Here is a 12900-nt window from a genome sequence, read left to right as displayed (position 1 = left end):
TCTGCTGCTGTAGCCCATCTGCCTCAAAGTTCGACGTACTGAGCGTTCAGAGATGCTCTTCTGCCTACCTTGGTTGTAACGGGTGGCGATTTGAGTCACTGTTGCCTTTCTATCAGCTCGAACCAGTCTGCCCATTCTCCTCTGACCTCTGGCATCAACAAGGCATTTCCGCCCACATAACTGCCGCTCACTGGATGTTTTTTCTTTTTCGGACCATTCTCTGTAAACCCTAGAGATAGTTGTGCGTGAAAATCCCAGTAGATGAGCAGTTTCTGAAATACTCAGACCAGCCCTTCTGGCACCAACAACCATGCCACGTTCAAAGGCACTCAAATCACCTTTCTTCCCCATACTGATGCTCGGTTTGAACTGCAGGAGATTGTCTTGACCATGTCTACATGCCTAAATGCACTGAGTTGCCGCCATGTGATTGGCTGATTAGAAATTAAGTGTTAACGAGCAGTTGGACAGGTGTACCTAATAAAGTGGCCGGTGAGTGTATATATCTTCTATTATTGATCCATCCATCTATTTATCAATCAATCAATCAATCAATTCATTTTCCATCTCTCTTCCACAGTATGTATGTATCTATCTATCTCTTTCATCTGTCTAGCTATCTATAGATAATCTACTTTATATTTATGCATTTCTAAATCTATCTATAAATCTATATTATCTTTTAATATTATCTTCTAACATCTATCCATATATAATCTACTTTATATTTCTGCCTCTAGTCTATCATCTATCTATACATCTATATCATCTTTCATATTTATCTTCTATCATCAATCTCCCTATCATCTGTCTCTATCCGTTAAAATTCTCCTAAAGCCCCATATTACAGATACTTACCTACTACTGTGTGTAACCTACTAAGTGTTATTATTGTGCAGGCCTCTTACTGACAGTGACTGTTCCTAAAATAGTTTTATTTTGGGGCCACACTTTTAGTTTTGCCCGGGATCCCATTGTGTCTATTACCAGCCCTGATCTCGTGGATACCTTAAAATCTGGCTCTGGGCTTCTGATCCCAATCACAAAAACACACCAGAACTCCAGCATACAAAAATGATAATGAGCTTAGTGAGAAAAAATATAGAAAAGCATAAAAAATAATCTTCTAATAGGGCATATTAAAAAGCCATGTGCATATTGTAGAAAAAGGAAAAGGAGGCCGGGGAGGCAATTCAAATAAAATTAATCCTTAGTAATATCGACGTTCAAACATTGAACCAACACACAGGACATCTACATTATGGTGAGCCGATTTTTGTACTTCTTCTGATCCAAATACCAGCACAATGCCCAGGATTAATGTAAATTCCGGGATACTTCATATTATTTGGGATTGCAGCATTTTTGAGAACATCTTCTTCTTCAGTGCCAAGATTAGCTATTATGAATTAGCTGCCAACATTGTGCCTTCCAACATTGTAACATGAAGGAGCTATGAATCCTCCATTGTCTAAAAAAATATGAGTATACAATATGAATGAATACTGGATGATATTATGGTCAATGGAGTCCATTAGGCACATGTCATGGATTTGCCCTTACAATATCTTTCCTATCGTTGAACAGACAATAGAAATACAAGTGAAAATTTGAACACAGCCTTACAGGGGCACCATTAGGTAGACGAGATTTGCCTAAAATCACTCATTTAGTGATTTTAGTGAAATGGTGTGTCATGTATGTCCAAAATTCCCCCTTATGAACAAAAGCATCATCAACTGGGGCTCTTATTTTACAGCTACACTTAATAATTCCTGTCCCCATGGGGCTCAGAATCTAATTAACCTACCAGTATGTTTCTGGAGTGTGGGAGGAAACCGGGGGACCTGGAGGAAACCCATGCAAACACGGAGAGAACATACAAACTCTTTGCAGATGTTGACCTGAATGGGACTTCAACCCAGGACTCCAGCGCTGCAAGGCTGTAGTGCTAACCACTGAGCCACCATGGGACACATGTCTCTCTGTAAGGGAGTGATCTGCAAGCCACTGAGACTTATAGTGGAGTAAAATGTTAAAAAGGTGAGTTCCAGACTATTAAATGAAAATGTGATTGGAAAGAGTTGAAAAACAGAACACAAATTAATACTATAGTGATACAGTTATGATTCTGCCCAGTTAGACTGCTGTTTAGGTGGATAATCCTGGCTGCACACTCTGTATCATAGTCTGACTGCCATTAAAAGTGGGCGGTCCAGACTACACAGTTAGACTTCTGTAAAAGTGAATGGTTCAGATCCCACCCTCAACCTTTCCAAACTTCAGTCAGTCAGTCTGCCCGTAATAGTGGGCGGTCCAGACTACACAGCTAAGCTGACTAGTAGGAAACTGCATTTTCTTAATTACAACTGTAACCAAGAATAGGTACCATAAATAACAATGATCATTGAATATTCCTAATTCAATCAAATGTTGAATTTCTTATTTGTTCTTGATTTGGCTTTTCCCTTTGTGCCTGCTCCTCGTACGCTGTTGTATAAGCCAGCTGTATATTGTAGTCAGCCTCATCATGTTCCATTTGCACTTATTCATTCATTGAAATGGAACCTGATGCCACTTGCATGAGTGAACTACGCGGTACAGCTGTTCTGGTATGCAGCGCTGCGCTAAACTGTGATTTTGTTTAAAAGTCAATGCCGAAAACCAGCAGGTGTAATGTGACACTCCAAGACTTCAGTCTCTCCAGAAAACACACTGCTGGGCTGGAAATGGAAACACCATGTTTGAGCCAAACGCTTGATTTTCACATTTCTCTTTTAACTCTGCCCAACTGGCATAACTGGGCGTTGAAAGATCACACAGAATACAAATATTTAAATTATCCGAGAGTGACAGAATATATTTTTGTAGGACTGGCCCCCTGCTCCTGAGCTGCACAGAAATGGGACGCTGCAAAAACTGTGCACAATGAACATTGAGTTCAGAATCACATCGGTACCGGGACAATTTTTAGGTAGCAATTATCAGGAAATAGTAAATAATGGATATTTTAGAAAAAATCTTTCCCAAATTTTTGAAATGACCATGATTGATATGTATTTTTTACTTTTTTTTTCTAGTGTGGTTTACAGATTTGGATCCTTCTGTACTTGAGAATTGTCTACACAATCACAGCTGCCATATAGCGAAAGTTATCAAAGTGAGAACCTTGTTATTTTATTGTTTCTATAGGTAAAATACTTACCGTATATACTCGAGTATAAGCCGACCCAAGTATAAGCCGAGTCCCCTTATTTTACCACAAAAACCTGGTAAAACCTATAGTTTTTTTTACTTGAGTATAAGCCGTTTTCAGCACATTTTTTGTGCTGAAAAATCAGGCTTATACTCGAGTATATATGGTAAAATTATTAGGAATTATCATTTATAATTGTAATCCTCTCTCCGTCATCTTCCTATATCCATGTTTCTTTTATACTGTATAAAATAAATCAGTGGCAAAATCTGGATGCTTAACGAGCTTTATTATTTTTTATCACCCCTCCAAACATAAAGGAAACGTTTTTTTATTTTCAGACAACCCCTATAGGCCCTTAAAGGAAACCTACCACTTGAAGTGGCAGGTATAAGGGGGAACTACCGAGCACCAGCTGAGGGTGAGCTGGTGCCGGAGCTTAGTTTTGTTAGTGTTTTAAACCGCAGCATCGCGGTTTAAAACACTTTTTAAACTTTATGACCGAAGCTGCTTCGGCGCAGGGAGGTACGCGCTCGGCGCACCATGCGCGCGACCGTGCACGCGGCTACAAAGGAAGTGAATGAGAGCCGCGGGCACGGTCGCACGCATGGTGCGCCGAGCACGTACCTCCCTGCGCCGAAGCAGCTTCGGCCATAAAGTTTAAAAAGTGTTTTAAACCGCGATGCTGCGGTTTAAAACACTAACAAAACTAAGCTCCGGCACCAGCTCACCCTGAGCTGGTGCTCGGTATGTTCTTCTTATACCTGCCACTTCAAGTGGTAGGTTTCCTTTAACTTGTAAAGAGCTGTGTGAGGGGTTGTTTTCTGTGTAACGATTTGCACTTCAAAGTGAATAGTGACTTCAATATTCCATGGCGTGCACTAGGAAGAAGGAAAAAAAATTCCAAATGCAATGATGTTTTCTTTTGGGTTTGGATTTTCCCGCTTTCATTGTGCACCCCAAGTGACATGTCTACTTTATTTTTTGGGTCAGTACGATCACAGGGACACCAAATGTATAGAGGTTTTATAACGTTTTCATACATTTACAAAAATTAAAACCTCCGGTACAAAAAAAAAATTCTTCATTTTGCCATCTTCTGGCCGTAATAACTTTTTCATACTTAGGTGTGTGGAGCTGTGGTGTCATTTTTTGCAACTTTTGATAAGGTTTTCAATGCTACCATTTTGAGAACTGTATGGCCTTTTGATCCCTTTTTGTTGAATTTTATTTATATTTTTCAAAATGGCAAAAAAGTGGCATTTTCAACTTTGGGTGTTATTTTCTGTTACGGGGTTAAACACAGGGAAAAAACTTTATTATATTTCGATAGATCGGACATTTTGGAATGGGGCAATACCTAACATGTTTAAGATTTTTACTCTTTATTTATATTTATATGAGTTCTAGGTAAAGGGGGGTGATTAGAATTTTTATAGGTTTTTAAATAAAATTTTTTTCTTAACTTTTTTTTAAATTTTACTATTTCTCTAGCCCCCTAGGGTACTTAAACCCTAGGTTGTCTGATTGATCCTACCATAGCAATTATCAGGAAATAGTAAATAATGGATATTTTAGAAAAAATCTTTCCCAAATTTTTGAAATGACCATGATTGATATGTATTTTTTACTTTTTTTTTCTAGTGTGGTTTACAGATTTGGATCCTTCTGTACTTGAGAATTGTCTACACAATCACAGCTGCCATATAGCGAAAGTTATCAAAGTGAGAACCTTGTTATTTTATTGTTTCTATAGGTAAAATACTTACCGTATATACTCGAGTATAAGCCGACCCAAGTATAAGCCGAGTCCCCTTATTTTACCACAAAAACCTGGTAAAACCTATAGTTTTTTTTACTTGAGTATAAGCCGTTTTCAGCACATTTTTTGTGCTGAAAAATCAGGCTTATACTCGAGTATATATGGTAAAATTATTAGGAATTATCATTTATAATTGTAATCCTCTCTCCGTCATCTTCCTATATCCATGTTTCTTTTATACTGTATAAAATAAATCAGTGGCAAAATCTGGATGCTTAACGAGCTTTATTATTTTTTATCACCCCTCCAAACATAAAGGAAACGTTTTTTTATTTTCAGACAACCCCTATAGGCCCTTAAAGGAAACCTACCACTTGAAGTGGCAGGTATAAGGGGGAACTACCGAGCACCAGCTGAGGGTGAGCTGGTGCCGGAGCTTAGTTTTGTTAGTGTTTTAAACCGCAGCATCGCGGTTTAAAACACTTTTTAAACTTTATGACCGAAGCTGCTTCGGCGCAGGGAGGTACGCGCTCGGCGCACCATGCGCGCGACCGTGCACGCGGCTACAAAGGAAGTGAATGAGAGCCGCGGGCACGGTCGCACGCATGGTGCGCCGAGCACGTACCTCCCTGCGCCGAAGCAGCTTCGGCCATAAAGTTTAAAAAGTGTTTTAAACCGCGATGCTGCGGTTTAAAACACTAACAAAACTAAGCTCCGGCACCAGCTCACCCTGAGCTGGTGCTCGGTATGTTCTTCTTATACCTGCCACTTCAAGTGGTAGGTTTCCTTTAACTTGTAAAGAGCTGTGTGAGGGGTTGTTTTCTGTGTAACGATTTGCACTTCAAAGTGAATAGTGACTTCAATATTCCATGGCGTGCACTAGGAAGAAGGAAAAAAAATTCCAAATGCAATGATGTTTTCTTTTGGGTTTGGATTTTCCCGCTTTCATTGTGCACCCCAAGTGACATGTCTACTTTATTTTTTGGGTCAGTACGATCACAGGGACACCAAATGTATAGAGGTTTTATAACGTTTTCATACATTTACAAAAATTAAAACCTCCGGTACAAAAAAAAAATTCTTCATTTTGCCATCTTCTGGCCGTAATAACTTTTTCATACTTAGGTGTGTGGAGCTGTGGTGTCATTTTTTGCAACTTTTGATAAGGTTTTCAATGCTACCATTTTGAGAACTGTATGGCCTTTTGATCCCTTTTTGTTGAATTTTATTTATATTTTTCAAAATGGCAAAAAAGTGGCATTTTCAACTTTGGGTGTTATTTTCTGTTACGGGGTTAAACACAGGGAAAAAACTTTATTATATTTCGATAGATCGGACATTTTGGAATGGGGCAATACCTAACATGTTTAAGATTTTTACTCTTTATTTATATTTATATGAGTTCTAGGTAAAGGGGGGTGATTAGAATTTTTATAGGTTTTTAAATAAAATTTTTTTCTTAACTTTTTTTTAAATTTTACTATTTCTCTAGCCCCCTAGGGTACTTAAACCCTAGGTTGTCTGATTGATCCTACCATATACTGCCATACTACAGTATGGCAGTATATGAGGATTTTGCACGTCGTCTATTACAATGTGCAAATCACACATTGTAATAAATGAGTTAAAATCAGACAGCCTCGGGTCCTTGTATGACCCAAGGCTGTTATTGTAACCAATAGCTGTCCCCTGATGACTTCACTGGCACACACGCGACGCCAGGATTTAAATGCCTCCGGAAATGTACAGGGTTAACACCCGCGATTGGTGCCAGTCCACCTTGTATGGAGAGGTCTCAGCCCATGAGCCCTCTCCATACACCCACAACTGACTTGTGACGTACAGATATGTCACACGTCGGCGAGGGTTTAAGGGTATTTGCATACACTGAGAGACATGTATCTTTATTTATGCGGTGTCCATGGGCTCTCTAGAAGGTTTGGGCCTCAGGAGGCCGACCAAGACACCTGTACTATAATACACTTTTGGTATCACATGTAGCTTTTGGTGTCTGGTTATTGGGTATGTTTTATAGCTAGAGAGTAAAGTTAATACTTAGACCAAGTCCTGCACACCAAGTGAAAGTTTTCAGGATCCTGTGATTTTGGATTGTGGACGGGGTTAAGCCCCTTGTTAAATGCTATTCATGCCATTTATCTATCATAGCTGTGAAGCAGACAGCACTTCCTAAGTGTTATAAATGGTACAGTCCTTTGAAATTGGTCTTGCCCATATTCTGTTTTCATAATCCTGTTGGCTTCCGCACAGTCCGAGCACATGATGCATATGGGAACTGGCTTTGACCTTGGTATTTTAAAGACTTTCTAATATAAGGATCTGCATTGCACAGCTTTCCATTAGAGGCAAGCACATGCTATTGTGTATGTGCCTTATAGCGCTGACAAGATGGAATTAATAATGGATGCATGTAAATACATAACAGATTTGTATCTAGGTCTAAAAAGCTTAAAAAAAACAAATGCAGATTTTCTTTTTTTTTTAAGATTGCCAATAAAGTTGCTGGAAGTGCGATTGCTACGTGGACACCTGCCAAGTGAGAACTAGACCATCAAGTTGCTAAGCTTAGGTCTGAAAGCAGCTGCTGGATGATAATGACTTTCAGTATGTCTTGGTCTAAGCTGGAATTTAACCCTGTGACTCGGAGTTCACTGAGGCTCATGTATCTGTCTATATCTGTCAGCCTTTGATGTAATTCAGACCCATTCTGCATGTTCATGTCTGCTGAATTATTGCTACTGAATATTAAAGCTGCACTGTTTTATCTCCAGTGTATACTGTACTTTGTATGACCTATAAAGAAGGGGGACATCTTATTTTTCCATATTTTCCATATTCCAATATTTCCATATTTTCTATATGATATATGGCTATACATATACATATATATGGAAAACATATATACATATTTATTCTGTAGACCATGTAAAGCTCCATAAACCAATTTCACATTCAAAGACTTGAGGAGACGTACAATAGGCTCCAGAGCTTGATCTAATAGGCCCCAGCTGCACAGGTTGCTCCTCTAGTTGTGCAATGGCCAATCCTTTCCATAGGACATGTTGAATTTCAGTAGGCCCAATCTTGTGTCCCACCTCAAGGGGTGTTTGTTAGAGGCTTCATGGCGTGATGTTTGCTAAACAGGGGACATTTATTGGGACAGATAAATCAGATAATTGCAATTACAGGCGGTCCCCTACTTAAGAACATCCGACCTACAGGCGACCACTAGTTGGACCTCTGATTGTCTGTAATTTACTGTACTTTACTCCCAAGTTACAATGATCAGCTGTAACAGTTATCAAAAGTGTCTGCAATCAAGCTTTATTGTTAATCCTCGTTCTTATGACAATCCAACATTTTTAAAATCCATTTGGCTGTGGTTACAATTATAAAATATACAGTTCTGACTTAAATACAAATTCAACTTAAGAACAAACCTACAGAACCTATCCTGTACATAACCCGGGGACTGCCTGTACTTGCAAACCACCAGTTACTATAATTATCATCCCTTATAGGAAGAAATGGTAGTAGACCGGCACAACACGGAGACCATCACTTGGGTACGATGAAAAACAAATCCTTCTTTATTGTTAAAATGTCACAAACACGGGAAGAAGATGGGTTAACGCGTTTCGACGGACACCGTCTTAATCATAACCTGTCTAACATACCAAAACAGCCGCCTTTTATGTTACTCAGCTGACTAATAGACAGGAGGGAACTCCCTCTATACCTGACGTCACTAAGTTCCGGTCGTACCCCCGAATCACATGATCATACCTCCGCCCCCTAAGTCACATGATCGGAGGCGCGTCTCGGAACTGTGCGACAAAGGTAAGTAAACAATCAGTTTAAAATGCTTGTAAATACATAAAATGAACAATATGTTAGTTCTAAATACTATTTTTGTATACAAAAACTACACTGTTTAGGAACAAAAATAGAAATTTGCCATTGGGCACAGAACCATGTCAAATGGACTGAAACTAGAGCATCATAATGTTCTAATGTTATAACATGGGACATATGCTTCATACCACAAAATTGAACATGATGCCTATTATAAAGCTAATATTGAGTAAATACCAAGGAGAATTCCAAACACAGCAAACCTAAATAATGCGTAATATTTTACATATAAAGAATGTCATATAAGCATACTACGAGATAGACCAATATGTGTATATACACAATATGGTGCAGATAGACCAATCTGTGCATGCACACAAAATGGTGCAAGGTAGCACAAGATGTACTATGGTGTGTGATGCAGAATACGCACAAACCAACACATAATGCCTTAGTACGTTAATATGATATCCTGTCTTTTGTTCATACCTTGTGGTGTTCTACTTTCCATTACAAATATCCAATAACTCTCTCTATTTAAAAGTTTTCTCTTGATACTGCCCCCTCTAATTGGATATGAAACTTTCTCAAAACCAGTCCATATGAAATGAGATGTGGACTTATTATGAGTTTCTCTAAAGTGCCTGGAAGCCAGCTCCGCGCCAAGTGGGTGTGGAGTGACGTGAAGGGGGACACGATTGGTGCTGGAGTGGGCCAGCACATGCCATTCCTGCCCCATGACTGCTCCCCTACTACAGTGCTATGTTGCAATTCTATGCCAGCTACACCCTGGTGAAGAATTGTATGTCGATTCAGCCGCCACACCAAATACATCAAGATATATTCAATTGAGGGGTTGAAGAAGTATGGTCCTTTACAGATCTGTAGAGATTACTTTTCAACAGTTATCTAACTATCATCAGCAACAGGATTATAAGAAATATAAAACCTATTTATATAGGGCAAATTGTTAATCCATCAACAATTGGTGACGAGGATAACTAATCTCTTATTGTTACTTCAACGACTTATTTATTCTTCAATTACTTACCCGTACAACAAGTCTACAAGACACTTCCAACTAAATTATGTAATTGTCTAAAGGTACATTGAGATGGTGTATGTTTGCCAGGCCGTAGCGCGGACCGGAGAGATGGCAGCGCGGGACGCTGGGAGGGGCTACGGAGGTAAGTAAATATTTATTCTTATTTAACTAGCCTCCTCCCGGCAACCAATGTTTTTTTTTACCCTCTTGGACAACCCCTTTTCAATACCGTATTTAAGTAAGGATAGAATTTTTTAGCAGGCATGATGCTGAGACATAACAACTCTCTTTGATTCTCCAGAACGGAGCGCAGACACCAGAGTAAAGTCCATTAAGTTTATGAGCTTTAACAATAACATTTTGAACAGAAGTACAGAGTCACATGAAAAACACATCACAAGCATTTCCCAACACATCTCTCCACCGAACAAATGTTATTCTCGCCCTGGCAAGATTTTTTAGTGCTAACCTTTTGTATCACAGGGTTATGAATACTCGCTAATCCATAAGGTTTTTGCAGGATGACTGTGGATTTAGTATGCTTTTTCATTTGCCATCAGCTTACAACGCAGCGCATTGCTGAAAGGAATCAACGTCCAAGAGTTTTTTTAATATAATGCTTTCTGTCTGGAGCTTTTCAATATGTTTTTGTTGCTACATTTTTTTAGGACTGGATCTGGTTGTTACCGTTACCAGAGGATCCTCCATGGTCCATGCTGGGATGGGTTAACAGCACAAAACTGTAAAAGCAATGGAAAATGGATGTTGGCATGGCTATTATAATTCCTACTAAATATATATAATTTTGCAGTGTATTATTATTACAGAGCAGAAGATAGAAATATATAGCATGTTCCAAAAAATATATAAATTGTTACTTGAAATGTATGATGGGTCCACAAGGCATTCCGTCCACTAGACTCATGAGTAGTTGATCAGATTCCCAAACCCAAACACACCTCTAGCACCCACAACCAGTGCTGGTACCAATTGCGGGTTTTAACCCTTTAAATGCCCCCAGAAAAGTCGTTGGTGCCAATTAAATGTTGTGACATCATCAGGGAGCGGTGATCCTAAAGAGAATGGTGGCGTTCATACCAGTACCAAGCGCAGGTGTTAGAGGTAAGTATGAAAAGCTGACCAGTCCATCAACCAGCTTTTCCAGGGGAGCTGGAACCCAAACTTCTGGCTATTCATGGCCAAACAGATAATCCGGATAATTCACACCTGTAGTAATGATCCATCGCTATTATTGGCCTGGGGTTTGGGGTTTTCACAGCTATGGCTAATATTTAGGGGAATAGCGTCTATTTCAATACCACTGACACTGCTTTGGATTGCACACTAAAACCTGTGTGCCACTCTGAATGGATTGATCTCTGCTCCAAATTGGATATTAATATATAAATATAATAGACACAATCATGGTCTCTAAGATTCTCTCTATTTTATTTTTGAACTAATATATGGGGTCATCAATTTGTTGGATTGGCTGTTCCGATGCCAATCCGGCAATATGTCCTGGTAGCGTATGATGCAACCTGGAACCCAATGGGAAACTTTGGATCCGCTCATATCTAATGATGGTACAAATAATGGTGAATAATCTATTTTACCTCAAGTGATATATATTCAATACAATATTCATTATAAAAGATCCAAAATTTCCTCCATTATCATTTGGAGTGAGTTAGGCCTCAAGCACATGACCACACAAATTGCGGCTAGCTCACGGCCCTCATAACCTTTTGTGCATGGTGTTGGTAAGATGAGGTTCTGTACATGCACTGTGTCCCAGCGTCTACAAATTATTCAGCACATGCCATATGGCAGTGATGGCGAACCTTTTGGAGACAGAGTGACCAAACTACAACCAATACCCATTTACATGTCACAAAGTGCCAACATGACAATTTAAGCAATAACTTATTGATCGCTGCTGTATCACAGGTTTCAATCATATTGGTGTCCTGAGTTCACCAATACAATAGAAAGATAATGAAGAAATTTGGATTGTAGCTTCCCTCCAGGATTCACTGAAGAGAAAGAATCAGGGGACCCAGAGCAGGAGCTCCAAAGATAATCCATCTCTATCCACACCTTTTTGCTCCTCCTGTAGTCCTGGCAGCCAAGCATATTGCTTTAAAATGGTGCTGAGCATGGCACATTCTGGGATGTCTTGGACCACAGGAGGAAGCTTTGAGTCTTGTCTGGCAAACTCTCTGTTGGCATGAAGCCCTGGGTGCCCACAGAAAGGGCTCTGAGTGCCACCTCTGGCACCAGTGCCATAGGTTCGCCACCACTGCCGTATGGTGTTGACCAACTGGTGTCCTACGGACCGCAAATAACAGCACATGGTTATGTGCAAGAAGCTTCAAGGAGATGATTCTGTATCTGAAGAACATATGAATGAGATAGTGGTCACCACTTACTAGTTACCAGCTCAGGAATAAATATGTATTAGGAGTAGAGACCTTACAGACCAGTAAATCATGCAAAAAAAGGCGTAATACGTCAGCCTACAAAAGTTCCAAAAATGTATCTTTTTATATTAGCTTTTCTTACAAATCTCATTTGTCTGTAAGAAAGTCTGTAGAATTTGGTTGATAAGAAAAGACTCAGCAGGAAAAAGACCAGTGAAGATAAAGCGGCGTTACCTAGTGACCCAATTTTAGAATTAACATTTAACTTTAATTATGCATCTTCTCTTGAAAGTCAACCCCATATCCCGACCCCGTTGAAAGAATAGAGATTGAACTATAATTTGTCACGGTCTTGTAACCTCAGCATTTGAAAAGACCATGATGTATTGATGTATTGATGGAAGCGTCATGTTTTGGATCTTTAACCATTTTTCAAAATGTCTCAGCTCTCATTAGGAATGAAGGTTTATCTGTATGATATGCTACATGAGTTCTGATCAATGGGATCCATGATCTCATTCACTGTGAACGGCACATTAAAAGGTTTCATTTCAGAAAAAAAAATTGAAGCAAAAAAAAAATAAAAAATCATAGAAAAGAA

This window comes from Engystomops pustulosus, chromosome 3, assembly GCF_040894005.1.
Source record: "Engystomops pustulosus chromosome 3, aEngPut4.maternal, whole genome shotgun sequence".
In the NCBI taxonomy this organism is placed as follows: Eukaryota; Metazoa; Chordata; class Amphibia; order Anura; family Leptodactylidae; genus Engystomops; species Engystomops pustulosus.
Note: the sequence above shows the minus strand (reverse complement) of the source record.